This window comes from Ptiloglossa arizonensis, chromosome 8, assembly GCF_051014685.1.
Source record: "Ptiloglossa arizonensis isolate GNS036 chromosome 8, iyPtiAriz1_principal, whole genome shotgun sequence".
NCBI classification, from domain to species: domain Eukaryota; kingdom Metazoa; phylum Arthropoda; class Insecta; order Hymenoptera; family Colletidae; genus Ptiloglossa; species Ptiloglossa arizonensis.
The window spans coordinates 7,208,143-7,224,341 of record NC_135055.1 but is presented as its reverse complement, the minus strand read 5'-3'; the positions used below and the strand labels follow the sequence as shown (position 1 = coordinate 7,224,341).

The 16,199-nt window shown below is 44.5% G+C and overlaps 1 protein-coding gene across 11 annotated transcripts in view; it reads left to right on the top strand.

The window, feature by feature from the left end:
* The window catches only part of LOC143150747 (uncharacterized), a 170,007-nt gene that overhangs the window by 93,369 nt on the left and 60,439 nt on the right, over positions 1 to 16,199 (top strand). The window contains exon 4 of one of the 11 annotated variants that reach the window (XR_012993166.1): positions 6,257 to 6,416. The exons of 9 other annotated variants lie outside the window; for them this stretch is intronic. The gene's annotated coding sequence lies outside the window, so the exon portion shown is untranslated. Of the gene's footprint in view, positions 1 to 737; positions 863 to 6,256; positions 6,417 to 16,199 lie in introns of those variants that run through there. One more of the 11 variants, XR_012993167.1, reaches the window with a different exon arrangement.

Here is a 16,199-nt window from a genome sequence, read left to right as displayed (position 1 = left end):
GTTCCACCAGTCATCTCTCAGACTTGTGCTGGTATCATTTCTGTCTCATTGTGAAGTCACTAATGTTGCATTCAAAATGATCCCAGGTATTGTCACGTTGACCACTACCTTGATCGAAGACTGATCTAACGATTTGTTCTAACCTTTTTGAGTTAGACACATTGTACGCCAAGTGTGTATACATTTTGCCACGAGTTAAACAAAATACACAAATATGAGCACATTAGATTCCATGTGCTCGTGATCACCAGTTAGAAGACAAAATTCATACCCCCAGATAAATGGATCATATCCAACATTGTAGGTCTCTGCCTTACTATTCCTCGATACACCCGCCTACTCTTCAGATTGTAAGATCAATAAGATCTCTAAAGAAGTGACTTGAACATGGAGGAGTAGCGGTATAGATGAAAATAGGTGACACGAAACTACCCACTAGGCATACAGCCTATTGAGTGGTGATCTGGTAATCTGGTAATCTGAACCATCTGGTAATCTCTGAAAGAAGTGAGACTATGGAGCAAGGTGGTGCCAAGTCAGTATCTTCCTTGATGTTTCTATAACTCTGTTACGTGTCATAGATAGAGCGTAGGGTACTTGTAGAGTCTCGTGGTCTGTTCAGAGCATATCGCTTGTTACAAATCCTGTACTTTGGTACGGGATGGAAACTTAAAATGTCAATTTCAACCCAGTTCTTCGAGTCCATTTATGTAGACCAGTTTCTTTTTTTTTTTCAGAAAATCCTGATCCCAAAGTAGAAACGAGAGTAGGGGGATGAACCCGAGGATTTTGGTTCAAGTTGCGCTCCACTGCGACGAGCCCTTCGCGGCCTCGATGATCCTCGTTAGCAATTACGGTGGTAGCCGCGCTTAAACCCATAAACGCGGCCACGGATGCGTGAAAACGAACGCGCGAAACGTTTCTTTCCGTTTTTAAAAGAAGAGCGTTTCCCGCGGTCTCGGGCCCTACAAAGCACGAGTTAATTTACCGTCGTCGTGAAGCCGGCTAGATGCCGAACATGCCGAACAGTTTCATCGCGATATATCTTTGGCCTCCATGAATTGGATTTTATAGAACGATCTCGCGTTCGAACACGATTCTTGAATTACACCGGCGGATCGAGACCTGGTAGCACTTCCCAGTATTCCAATTGCTCTTAATCTCGAACTTGCAACAATTAGAGAGCGCTCGTATAAACTGAAGCACTGCTTTAACGATTCCAGGAGAAATCCAGGAATTGGATCAAATGTTTAACTCGAGTTATTTCTAACCTTCGAAGAAAATTCTACAGTAGGACATCATCGAACCGCGAACGGTACACATTGAAAAATGAATTTTAATAAAAACGAACTTCCACTTGAATTCATTCTGGTCGTAGACAGATAGCCGAGTACGTTTTCGATGCCACAAGGTCACTTTTTTAGCACTTTTCAAGGACACGGATATTCTTCTGCTCGAATATACGTATCTTTCTTTTTCTATTCTCTCTAAAAAGTTGTCAAATGGCCTTTGTAGTGAATTACGACCTTGAAGAAAATACGAATACGTGTATATGGGTACGCAGCTTAAGAGATAAACACGAAGATGGGTTACGGTGAAACGTTGCGAAGAAACGTGCCAGAGCACGCGTCACTCTAGCTTCCAAACGCTCGAGCGGAAGTGAAAAAGGTGGAGGAAGGGTGTTGGGAAGCAATAAAATCGTTAATGAACGGCGCGAAGTGGGCGCGTCAATGAATATGTAAAGGAGAGCGTCGGAAATTCAAAGCGCGGCTCGTTATTCCGTATCTGGTCCACGATCGTTGTCATTAACGTTGATCGAGGGAGTTCCACTAAATGCCGGTTCAGATTACGTTTATTGAAATAATCGATCGCACTCCATATTATGCTAATGCACGCTTCACCCGTCGTACTGTTAACATCGACATAAATCGGTGCCTCTGCCCGTGAGCACCGGTCGCTCCTGACTTGTAATTTGTCCGCTTCCTTTGGCTCCTTCCTTTGTTAATCCTTCCAGCGATCCCTGAAGGCAATAATCGCCGGAACATGGGGCTATGTGTCGTAGGAAAAGTGATTTTTTTTTTTTTACCGTGGTTCGACCTAGACGGTGAATTTTTTAGGAGACAGAACCAGTCGGTTTTGTTCCTTATTTTTCCGAGGAAGTCTAAAGTTGAAGTGTTTCGAATTACATCATACCCTCTCAAGTTGTCACAGACTCGGGACTAAGCGGTGATAATGTGAGAGTCAGCTGTATGATCGCTCAATTTTGTACACATTGGGGGATCGTGAGCTACACGAACAACAGAGCTGGGAATAACTAAACTAAACTCATAGTGCTTCGAATTACATCATACCCTCTCAAGTTGTCACAGACTCGGGACTAAACGGTGATAACGTGAGAGTCAGCTGTGTGATCGCTCGACTTTGTACACATTGGGCGATCGTGAGCTACACGAACAACAGAGCTAGGAATAACTAAACTAGACTCAAAGTGCTTTGAACTACATCATACCCTCTCAAATTGTCACAGACTCGGGACTAAGCGGTGATAATGTGAGAGTCAGCTGTGTGATCACTCGATTTTGTACACATTGGGGGATCGTGATCTACACGAACAACAGAGCTAGGAATAACTAAACTAGACTCAAAGTGCTTCGAATTACATCATACCCTCTCAAGTTGTCACAGACTCGGGACTAAGCGGTGATAATGTGAGAATCAGCTGTGTGATCGCTCGATTTTGTACACATTGGGGGATCGTGATCTACACGAACAACAGAGCTAGGAATAACTAAACTAGACTCAAAGTGCTTCGAATTACATCATACCCTCTCAAGTTGTCACAGACTCGGGACTAAGCGGTGATAATGTGAGAATCAGCTGTGTGATCGCTCGATTTTGTACACATTGGGGGATCGTGATCTACACGAACAACAGAGCTAGGAATAACTAAACTAGACTCAAAGTGCTTCGAATTACATCATACCCTCTCAAGTTGTCACAGACTCGGGACTAAGCGGTGATAATGTGAGAATCAGCTGTGTGATCGCTCGATTTTGTTCACATGAGGGGCGGGGGGTCGTGAGCTACACGGATAACCGGGGCAGGGATGACTCGGTGACAACCTGAGGGACAAAGGTTCAGAAAAAAATGCATTTCCAATAAATCGAGATCGGAAAGAATATTACGCGTGTACTCGAAATTTAAAACTATCGAGACGACGATTTTAAAACCGATCGTAATTCACGACAGGAATTTTATCCTCGGGTCTCCAGCTCCCTGCAATTCCTTTGGCAGCACGAACGACCGACCATTTACTTTATCCGTGAACACGCGCCGCGCACTTTTCAGATGAGTTACGGACTTCCTCGACGCGGTGACACAATCGCGCGAATAAAACAGACGAAACGCGTTCACGATCTTTCGACAAAATTCTGACGGGGGTGGGGGTAATTGGGTAAAGTGGTGGGGGCTGGTCAACGAATCGGAAGAAAAAAAGGACACGCGTCGTGGGGACCAAGACGAGAAAATAAATATCGTGTATCGCGAGAGGGCGGATGTTGATGGGGGCGAAAGTAGGCGGATATAACCATAGAGCACGCGCATCGGATCACCATAAAAATTTATCGCGATCGACGTGGCTTAAACCATGCCCGTTCGTCGCGCATAAATCGACAAAGTGTTCCTCGCGCGAAACTTCGAAAATGCTATTCTTTTGCAAACCTAACCATAGATCCTTCTACCTGCGATAGCGTCGCTGGGATGTATTTCAAACGGTGACACTTTCACCACTTTGAATGCACCGGAGCAACCTTTAATCGAAGTTTGCTCTGACTTAAAGTAATGGTACACAGTCTTGCGGGGCAGATGGTTAATACTTTACGAGGTACTTAATGCTGAGCTTTTGATTGCATTTAAACTGCCGCTCAGTTTTGAGGTTAAGTTCAAAAGATACCTTTAGACTGTATCTGGCCTTGTCTAGCTAGCAGATCACTCTGTTACGAGGTGTACACTTTCTTCTAACATGCCTAATAAACTCGTTACAATATAAATGGCGGTAACAATAATAATAACAATAATAATAATGATAATAATAATAAAAATCGTACGAATAATAATAAAAGGACGATACACATGCCGAGGAAATGAGCTTTAATTTGTTTCGGGGAGTTTAAGAGGGGTAATAAATGTTCAAGGGATCCCAGTGGACTCGGAGTCGTGCACCCTATTAACGTAAACGAGAAGTCGCGTGTACTTTGGGGCACGTTAGTGGCCCATGGATCCTGGCCCCGGCAAAAAACCATAAGATCTTACAAAGATCCGCCCAACGACAGTTCCATGGAGAACGATTACCCTCTTATCGTAATTTTCGGACGGCTGATTGCCAAAATAAAAAAGGCGTCGACTGTATACGGTGGGGGGGGGGGGGGGGGACACATTAGAATGATTAAAGCGGGGCTTTGACTATCGTTGACACGCGTGTAAAACCGGTTATCTGCGCCCACGATGCATTATTTCGCTCTCAACGCCGGTGTTTCGCGATAACGAACCGATCCCTCTTCGGCTAAATAGTCCCCGCCGCTGGAGAAAATTAAACCAAACGGAGAAAAAAGAAGCGACGGCGGAGTGAGCAAGAGAGAGAGAGAGAGAGAAAGAGAAAAGAAGGAGGAGAAACTCGTAGCTGGTACGAGTTACCCAGGCCAGAACAGTCGTAAACCGTTCAATCAAACGACCGGGATGAGTCGTAAAGCTCGGCGCTTCGGTAGCGCTTTCAAATTAAATATAACTGTTTACGATGAAGACGACCAGTCGGGAAATTGTTCGGAAAAATACGACACCATATTTTCTTTCATCGATCGATGAAATGCAGCCCTTCCGAAGGCGAATGAATTCCATTTCGATCAAGTGCAAATAAACACCGTGCGCAGAGCTAAACGTGCGCTTACGAGGGAAGATTGTCCGTTGAATTTTCTCGAACGATCTATCGATTTCCGTTCGACGATACAGCCGTTCCACGTGACAAAACGAACAAAGAACGTGGAATAATATTTGTTTTCTACGAGGCTTCCCATTACGGGAGAACGGATTTGAACGAGTTTGAAAATATTTGAAAGTTGGTAATAATATGAAAAGTAGACTGATGAAGCGAGCTGTTCGAGAAATGGAGATTCAACTTCTCACGTGTCTCGTGTGACAAGTAGAATCAACGAGAACGTACACAACGAAATCTGTCTTGTGGATAGAAGGAAGAGAGATCAAGTTTGGTAGATTTTGGGTAGTGTGGGGGAAAATGTGGACAGTATCGAACGATTTCTTCTCAGCCACAGACTTTACGAAAGTTGACTGAAACGTTCAACCGAGCACGGTTACGTTACTCCGTATTTTCGATTTATTTTCTCGTGCAGAACGACTACACTGAGTCTTGTCCCAACAATCATCGCGCACACATAAACGGCTGACACGTACAAGATAAAAATTCTTAATAGATGGTCGATATCGAGCGATGCAAGTTACAGCTCGACAAGTTTAATAAGATCCTAAAGGTAATGACCTGAGCGTGGAGAAACGATTAGGGTTGGGCCGGGACAAGACGATTAGACTATCGTCTAGGCCTGTAGCCTAGTTGGTGGGTGTCATCCGATAGTGTTCAAGAGAAATGGGTCTATGGAAGGATTACAAGGACCGACGTCGAGGGGATCTTATTTGAACTTGTTGTCTCAAGGTCATTAATGCTTTCTGTAATGAAGCTACATGCTTTCTCGTGTTTCGCGCATATTGCGAGCGACACTAGGAAGGATCCGACCGTGGTACCGCGGTATGTTCCTCGAGGTATGACCTCAAGCTGAGAAATTGAGAATCGAGCCTAGTATGACAAGGAAAGTAATGAGAACATAGGTGGTACCGGGCTTCATCTGCCCCACTTATAATAAATTCAAATACTCCAAGTATTTACATATAATTAAGAATCTCCGGTTACACGGGCGCGTGTACAACCAGACCTAACCGAACGAGAGAGCCGTATTAAATTAAAAGCTGAGAGAGCGTTTAATTCGCATGATAAATGCACCGAATCGATTTAAATCCCGAACTTCGTTTCGGTTCATTCCTTTATTTTCACCGTCTACGTTAACATTGCTCCGAACCGAGCAAACTCGACCGTCGAGGGCCTGATTAACAACTCGGCTTTATCATTCGCAATTTATACAAGTCGTATAAACGTACCGGGTATTGGATAAAAACGAGTTTCTCTTGTTTCCAGGGTAACCGCGTTGCGAACCTGCGTGGAAACGGCAAGAATGGCAATAACGGCGAAAGAGAAACAAAGGGAAGAGAAAAGAAATTGGGAAAAATGACGATAATGGCGGGAATGGTAAAAATGGTACTTGATTACGTCTCGGATCGTAATTCACTGGAAAACCAAAGCGTTTCCACCGCCGGAACCCGAGCTAGAAACTCCTTTCGCCACGCAAGCTTCGCTAATGCACAACTTTATTAATATTATTTATACCGGGTACTTAACGTCAACCTCCCGGTGCATCAGCGTTGCAATAAATATACCCAGCGTCTCGGTGTATAAAGCGCATTACATCCGCGGGGGAAAGAAAGGAAAAGAAAAGAAAAGAGAAGAAAAGAAACGAAAAAAAAAGGAAGAAGAAAAAACGTGCTCCTCTAGGAGCGTCCGCATAACTTCCCCCTCCACGCCATCGTGTCTCCCCCCACCACCACCACCAACCGTTGTAATTCAACATTTATTCCCCGACGCAGCAGCGAGGATAGTTAAATCATCGCGGGACGCTCGCATCGATCACGAGGCGGCTTGTTACCGTCTCGCCGTGAAACTGTTTGTATCTGTCTATCTCGGTCGTAAAGAATCTTATCCGTTCGTCCATCTACCTTCCCACTTTGTAGCTACTGCAAGTAGCATTTCTCCGTGACTTAAATACCTCCATTCCCCTAAAAACACCCGAGCGGGGCCCCAGGGACCCCGCTGGGCCTTTGTGCGTTCATAGATTCCGATCTTCTTTTATCGCTCCCCCCACCCTAACCCTCTCGAGTGCCCCGTTAGCGTAAGTCGGATAAGCGGAGGCAATGAACGTAAAGAGATGCTGATAAATCTACTCGCCTGTATCGCGACTCGGAAGAGGTTCGCTAGACAATTCGATCGGCATTTACGGGTCGAGTTTAACGTCCTCGGAAGATGTATTAAACGATACCATGGCTGCCAAGTGGGATGTATCGCCTCGTTTAGCGATTGAATTTTTCCCCCGATAACTGAACCGGAGGCATCCTCGTTACCGATCGCTTCGTTCCGTTCGCTTGGCAGAAAAAAGAGAAGGTAATTTTCCAAAGTGATTATCGATTTTCTATTCGACTACGTTCACCGATCGGAAAACAATGTATCGCTTTAGGTTGTTTTTAAATATGATTTATCGATCCTCCGTAACTGAATCGATATCGTTTAGCGAGACGATCGGTATTGTATCTTTGTCGAATTTTTAGATTTTTCTCGTGCGATAAAAATACGAATTGAACGGAACACATTTTATTCGTACTTTCGGAGAGGGAGAATTTTTCAAGATTGTTTTTAATTTTTTAAACGAAACTACGGTGTTTCGTTTTATTGGTCACTACTCGACAGACACCGACGAATGTAAAGACACGTTGGAAAAATATAATTTGAGAAAGTGAGTGGTGGGGATAAAACATTGGTGACCTTGAACGGCCAATCGATTCGACCGTGATTCGCCAAAGCATGCGCCACTGTTTTACCGAGCAACGTGTATATTTCGGGTGAGCATTGAGAAGCTTTCCCCGTTGCGCTGTTTTACCCGAGGTGACGAACATGTTCTGAATTCAGCGGCTTCTGTTTACGTATCGGGCACTTTGCTTGATGCTCGCAGGCGGAGATTACTCTTGAACGGACGAAAAGCTCTTTTTCCATAGACCATAACACGAGGTATCGCGAGTACATCGGCCTGAAATAATTCGATGAAAAATTTATGAAAAATTCAATATCAACGTGAACATTAAACACGTAAACTCGTTAACGGTTCTGGCAATTCGTTTCTTTCTTCGAGGTTGTCCTCTTTGAAAAATGAAAAATTGTCAGAAAAGAAAGTTACAATTCTTTTCTTATTCTTACAACGATATAATTATATAATAATTATAGAATTCAAGATAGCGAATAATCGAAAAAAATCGGCTAAAAATCCCTCGAATCCTGTAACGTTGCATCCAAGAAGAGTTCCGGGAAAGTCGGGTAGCGTCGAGTAAATTAATCGCGTGCCCGGCCATCAATTAACTAATTCTATTACCGTCCATCAAACCGATATTTATGAAGATTAATCGGACAGAGAGTGTACCGTTAACCGCGCGGATTAAGGCTGCGTCCACAACAGCGTCGATCGCCGTGAAAGGACCGCTCGTAACACGTTACTCTCGTACGTAATACGCGCAGCTGCTTCCGGATGCAATCGTTCTCGTTGCCGGAAGTACCCCTCGTACATTTTTACGAGCACGATTTATGCACGTGCGCGCGCCGATTTATGCACGTCTCGTAACATTCGCGACACACAGCTGCCGATCGGGGACTAATTCTCCGCGAAGAATGATCTATCGAGCTGCACGAAGACAATGAACTGTTCGGGGCGCGGGATATTGAAACGAAACCGTGTCACAAGATGGAGCTCTAGAAATTGAATTTCCAACGGTACCTTTGGAATTTTCCAAAAAAATTAATCGTCCGCGACGAGAAGATGCCTCGTTCAAACGGTTACGCGATAACCTCTGATCCTTTCAATAATAATCGAAAGAAGTAACTTAATACGGTTCAAGATATCGGTAGACGAGAAAGAAGCCATCTTCCGTCTCAGTTTCCCGTTCGTTCAGGATTTATCAGTGATAACTCGGCGGACGATGTGAACGTAACCTGTCTTCGACTTCCATTACGTAACATTCGAGATTATTAAACGATAAGGACACCTACACGCGATGTCTGCGCCTGACGATTAGAAACGCGCGTATCGCGGGGCAATCGTGACGAATGGGGCACATGTTGATACAACATCGTCCACTCGGAATCACCTAGAGAACGACGTGGTATTAACATTCTCTAAGATAGCTGGTGTGTTCCAAGAGACATCCTATGCGAAGAATTATTGAAAGTATAGCTCAACGAGTTTAATAAGAAGCTCGAGGCGGTGGCCTGAGCGCAGAGAGCTAAGTGGTGGGAATGGAACCGAACGATCGAACTATCCCTTAGGCTTGTAGCCTGGTTAGCGTCATCTGATATCGTTTAAAAGAACCAGGACTATGGGAAGTATGACGGGGACGTCGAACCGAGGTAGCTTATTTAACTTGTGGGAGCTATACATCTTCACGGTTTCTAATTAAGATCGGTGACCAGGGTCGAATGCAGCTGCGTCGGACAATCATTGCCCGCTGTCACTTGGATGATTTTCTATGCCGCGCACACACGAACCGATCGTCGAATGAGAAACGGTTAACAGTATTTTTCTTGCCTGCCCGCTACCGCGAAATAGGGTACAGTTATGCGCCATGAGTTTCTATAGCCAAGTGGTCTTAGATGCATCGACAGCGATAACTGCAACCTGAGAGTTGCAGACGCGAAGCGACCGAATAAATTTATTTCGTCTTAGTTACGTCCAGCTGACTTGCGGGGGAGTACAGATCCTTGAACTTCAGCTGGACGTCTGTCCTTGTTACGCTTCCATAGTTCTTTCGGACAGTATCGGATGACATTTATTCGCCAGGCTATGAAACATGGTTTGAGCTCCGTAGGACTTAAAAACCTAGGAAAACTTAACAGCTAGGCTATAGAACATATCTTGGACTCTATAGGCTCTGTAAACCTGGGCAATAAATACTGGTGAACAAAATTATATATAGATCGCAGGTCCGTCAGAAATCTTGACAACCTATAAGCTGCAAGGTTAGTTCGGAAGACCAAGATACTGTCAAGAAATGGTAAAAGGTACTTAGTGCAGGCCAGTGCGCTTCAAACTTTTTAGACGATTACGTCAAAACCTCCAGTAAGTACACTTCGAACTTCTTAGACAGCAACGACCGTTATGGATCATCCCCACCAAACCAGACGCGGAGTGGTCCAGTCCTCTTTCTCATCGCGACATAACCCACCATTCCCAACTCGAGTCTATTGCATTAATTCGTGGCAAAGCTGGTGTGGAGCAGTTGTGTCATCGCACATCGCACAACTAGTGTCAGACGACCGAATCGTTTACCACTTGGACGCCCACCAACGCAACGGTTACCTCACGGTCTGCCCTCTAAAGTGTTCCACTTTTTAGGTCCCATGAGTACGTGATCCCTTCAGTTAAACCTGTTTGCTTGTCTTTATATCGATTCACCGTGACCGAACAGGTATGGCGTCGTATAAAATCGTACGTCGTTACATGTACTGCTTTTTAAACTGCGAATAATAGCCAACGAGGATATTTAGGGCAGGTCCAAAGTTTTCACGTCGAGCTGCCGACGAGGGTACCCGGTAGTGACCAATGAAAACTCGTGCAACCGGTGGCCAGATTACGCGGGAGTGCCCGCAATGGCTGCATTATAGTTATTGCCTAGTACGAACGCTGATGACAGCATTATCCTGATTGCCATTTAACATAATGACTATCACTCTATCGTCCAGCGACGCGCACGCTGTTTCTGGAGGTTGACGACCCTTGACCCCATAGATACCGTCCACAAGTGTTTCCTGAAAAGAAGAAACAATTGGTCGTCTGATTGTCACTTATATTGGAAGTCTCTCGTGGACTCGCGAAGCAGGGGTAAACGATTTTGTTCAGGGGATTGGTGAAGGGCCATAGTTTCGCCAGGATGGGTTTTATCGTTTCAAATTTTCTGCAGCGCGTTACGTCTATGAAATTTAAGGAGATGGATCCATTACAGTTTACCTGGAAGGAGACACTTCTTCATCGACAGAAGAATCTAGTTCGCTTCGTCCTCACCTGAGTCTATAACAGTTGATGTTTCTTAGGGTTAACTGCATTAGGTTCGGTGACCGTTGATATTGCTTCGAACAAGTTTGATATTGCTTCCATCAAAGTTCCATAATTCTAGAGTTCTTACGTTTAAACTTTTCCTCTTACGGACTGTTAGAATCTTAGAGATTTCCATCAGAAACCCGTAATTGTCGAGTTTTTGCGTTCAGACTTTACCTCTTTTGATCTCATATATCATCGAGTTCTCCAAGTAGAAAACTCTCGAGGATATCTCTGCTATAACCGTACCCGTCCAAGGTCTAAATCTCAGACGTACATCGACCTCGTACAATGTCCACCTCTTGAACATTGCAATCGATACCTTCGGAACATGCAAATCTATAAACTTCGGGGTTCACATGGACCTGTTCTTGGTTCCGCGAATATTTCTAGCCTGTCGTCGAGCTCTCGTGCCAACGGTTGGGACACCTAATCCCGATTAGCCGGAATCAGCGTCTCGCTCCGCATTATTTCAACGTCACCCCAAAAAGAAGTTGCCGAAAAGGGGATCTCCAGGGCCAAGAGTACCAAGAACCGTCTCCCAGAGTCGCCGACGAAAGATTAGTATATCTGGTATGATATAGTAGGAACGGTAACGAGCGAAATGGTTTCATGTTCGCGTGTGCTGGACGAGTGGTGCGTTCGCGCGGGCGCAAATTGGACGATGGGCCTCTACACTCGAGATAAATAAACGCCATAGGGGGTTAGGAGGCCGCATGCGGGTATCGTGGAAGTTAGTCGTGGCCGGCAATCGAATAAATTTGCAGAAGCCTCGATCTTTCTTCGCTCCTCTCCTCCCCCCTCCGACCGCACCCTCTCTACTTGAACGTCCCGTGCGCGGAGAAGAGGCACTCGTTAAAATCACGTACTGGCTCGAGCTCGTCTTCGGTCACGATCTATGATTAGCCCTCAACCCCTTTTCACGGCATACCGTACGGTTTAGAGAAAATTTGCGCCCGTCGGTTTACGTTCCTTGATCATTTTTCTTTTCAGCGTCGTCACGGTTACGTTCGGATCATAGTGTCTTCCACACTTTTGAAGTCAAAGCAGTTCGAGTTCCTTGGCCTTTGCTCTTTTTCCGCTTTTTGTTTTGCGCGTATCATCTTCAGTTTCGAAGACGAAGCTTCTCGCTTCTTGTATTCAAGATGGTCCGTAAACGTTGGTTCGAGTTACTCGAGCTTCATCCTTTCTAGCTTCGTCACGGATATGTTTGGATCTTGGTATCTTCTTCACTTCTGAAGACAAAGCTTGCTTCTTGTATCCGAGATGATCCGCAAACGTTGGTTCGAGTTACTCGAGCTTCCTCCTTTCTTGCTTCGTCACGGATATGTTTGGATCTTGGTATCTTCTTCACTTCCGAAGACAAAGCGCAAAGGTCCATGTTCCTTGACCTCTTTCTTATTTTCTATTAAGAAGTCTCGAGAATGAAGTCTGAAAATTTCGATTGTCACACGCAGACGTAACGTAGTCTCGTCTTTCGATCTGTCGATCCATTTCTGTAGTATTCGAGCAATGTTCTTAGGCTTTTTATTCTCCCAACTACCCTGGGAGAAGTCCCCGTCCTTTTGATGTCGATTTCTTTCCTAGTGTTCCGATACAAGAAACCTTGCTTCTTTCTCCGAGAAAGTTTATCCTCGCTGGTCTTTACGTTGCGTGGCCCTTTTTTTTCTTCCCTCGGGACATGTGTTGATCCTCCTTTTTTAGCTACAAAGAAACTACCGGCGATTCTTTACCATCGGGAAGACTCGTACTTTCATAAATCATTCGATTATCTTTCTCGGTGTTCGTGTGTGGTCTTGATGTTGATACGTCCCTCGTTCCTCAAACTCGTCTTTCAGCATTCGAATGCGAGAAACCGTGCATCCTTCTTACGACACAGTTTCCTGGTTGCCATTTTAAATACTATTGATATCGAATGTAAACAAGCCTAGTCTCCCCTAGGCTCCCAAGACGCGAGCGAGTGGCAACTGGAACAAGTTAAATACAATTAAGTCCCTGGAACAACTATCGCGCGCTAACGAGGCAGAATGCGCGACAGTTAGCGAAGTAACACTGTAGTTTCTCTTTCGGTCGTTTGTTGGTATCGCATCGCCCGCGGAATAGCCCCATAAATCAACTATCGCGAATCAAATAAATCACCACCGATGCAATTCGCGGACATCTTCGCTGGAACATCCAAGAGATCTGTATCTACCGGTTTCTTCGCTCTCTTTCGTTCGGGTCTGCTCGAGTCTACTCGAGTTTAAGAGTCTGTACCCCGCATGATTATTTATTTCCCGACACTCCGCTGTTAAATCACTTGGTAACGTCGACTTCGATCGTGGCTGTTTCACTTTTCTCGGGGCGCAGATTTCTTGCTGGATTTTCGTGCTTCTTTTTCCATCTTCACCTCCCCAACCGTCCCCCTTGTCCCCGTTCTACTCTGTAGCGACCACGAGGGATCGTTAAAAGCGGCGTGTGTGTCGCGATCGCCCCGAGGTGCGAGGCGTTGAATCGCGAAAGAGGAGAGGACTAATAAACGCTTAGAAATAGATGGTTAGCCTTCGGCAACGGAGACGATTTACGACGCCTCGTATATCATTATCGTGTTCCACGCTCTGTACGATTGCGTCGCGTAATAGAAGGTATCCGCGCGATCGAACGATAATTCATAATGATCATAATGCCCGTCCGCCGTCACGAATATTTTAAGCGATTAATTATTTATCGAACGACCGACGCATAACCCGTACGAATACGGAGAATGTTACACTGTAAACGTGTAATTGGCCGACTACTGCTCCGGAAACCGCGAACTAAGAGTCGTTGGCCAAACGTTTCAAATAACAGAGATCGATGACGGATGTAACAATGTCAGATGACTGAAATTAGGGACAGATTCTTTCAAGAATCGAATTCCGTCGTGGTATCGCGAGTACCTCGTACAAGGATATCTTCAAGATCTGGATTAGGTCTCTTATTTCTGGAATACATCCACCTTTCCCTTATACCGAGTTTTGGTTAGGTCCGTATCGTGTCTATATTGTGTCCAAGTTAGGTTTATCCAATGTTCATAAAATCTCCAAGTTAGGCATGTGCTAGATCCATCTAGGTCCGTTAGTTCAGAAATAGATCCACGTTCTGTCTATATTGAATTTTAGTTAAGTCTATGCTGTGTCTTCGTTAAGACTAACCGAAGTCTACGTTGTATGTATTACCATCTTCGATAAATCTATATTAAATTTTGGTTAAACCGGGTCATCGTAGTTCATTGTTGCATTAGAACTAGTGTGCGGTGGAAAGTTATTTAGGTGAAATCGTTCGCACGATTTCACGAGCAGTAACCTGTGAGAGATCAAAGCTACACCAAAGATGGTCAAGGGGGAACAGACTTCTGAAACTCCTCTGGCCGTTTTGAAACACTCGTCGGTTGGAAACAGGCCTTACACGGCACGAAGCGAAGAAAGAAGGCAGCCGCGTTAAGAATAATATGCGCACTGGTAGTTCGCTCAGAAGGACTGGGAAAATAGAATGGCGGGCGAAGGAGACTGTTAAGCACGATAATGGTTCATCGCCGCGCCACGTGCTCCTGTACGGTATCACGCGTGCAGGCGTGAGCTTTTTCCGGCCGGGCCGATTATCGTTTACGTTTCGTGCTTATGTTTGTGTGTCAGCGGGCTACACGTGGTCACTGTTTTACTCGTGCCGCGGTGTAAACACCGTGTCAGGAGACGTCGCGTCGCGGCGGAGGGGCCGCCCCGACTGAATCGCACCTCTTTACGATTCGAATCGACGCGCGCGTACATACTTAACGAGCCGAGAGCCGGATGCATATCTGATCGCGTTTAACCCGCCTAAATCGTTCCTCGTCGACGGTGCTGCGGTTCACAGCCGGCTGGTGGCGATCGTTGCCACGATTTTGCGACAAGTCCTTTTTAATCCTCGTGCCACTTATTTCGTTCCACGTGTGCACTTGTATTTTTTTTTTTTTTTGGCATCAATTGAATCGAAGATTGAACAATTCTTTTTAAATACTCAGAACGCACTTTGGTACTCTTTGGAAGCTTTTCGCACCTTTTGGAATTTTGTCATACCAATAGGAAACATTTAGTACTACCTAGAATCTCTTGGTAGAGTTTAGAATCTTTTAAAATTATTTGGTATGCCTTGAAATTTCTTGGTACATTTTGGAATCTTGCATTTTCCGTAGCATTAATTGGATCGAAGATTGGGGAATTTCTTTGGACGTTCGGATAGCATTTTGGTAGACTTTGGTTCCAGTTGGAAGCTTTTGTCACCTTTTGGAGTTTTGTGATGTCAATGGGAATCGTTTAGTACTTCTTAAAGTCTCTTAGTAGAGTTTAGAATCTTTTAACGTTCGTAGCAATTATTTGGTATGCCTTGAAATTTCTTGGTACATTTTGGAATCTTGCATTTTCCGTAGCATTAATTGGATCGAAGATTGGGGAATTTCTTTGGATGTTAGGATAGCATTTTGGTAGACTTTGGTTCCAGTTGGAAGCTTTTGTCACCTTTTGGAGTTTTGTGATGTCAATGGGAATCGTTTAGTACTTCTTAAAGTCTCTTGGTAGAGTTTAGAATCTTTTAACGTTCGTAGCAATTATTTGGTATGCCTTGAAATTTCTTGGTACATTTTGGGATCTTGCATTTTCCGTAGCATTAATTGGATCGAAGATTGGGGAATTTCTTTGGACGTTCGGATAGCATTTTGGTAGACTTTGGTTCCAGTTGGAAGCTTTTGTCACCTTTTGGAGTTTTGTGATATCAATGGGAATCGTTTAGTACTTCTTAAAGTTTCTTGGTAGAGTTTAGAATCTTTTAACGTTCGTAGCAATTATTTGGTATGCCTTGAAATTTCTTGGTACATTTTGGGATCTTGCATTTTTCGTAGCATTAATTGGATCGAAGATTGGGGAATTTCTTTGGACGTTCGGATAGCATTTTGGTAGACTTTGGTTCCAGTTGGAAACTTTTGTCACCTTTTGGAGTTTTGTGATATCAATGGGAATCGTTTAGTACTTCTTAAAGTCTCTTGGTAGAGTTTAGAATCTTTTGATGCCTGCAGCAATTATTTGCTATGCTGTAGAATCCCTTGTTACAATTTAAAATCTTTCGATGTCTGTATCAATTAATTGGTATGCTGTGGAATCTCTTGGTACACTTTGGAATTTTCTG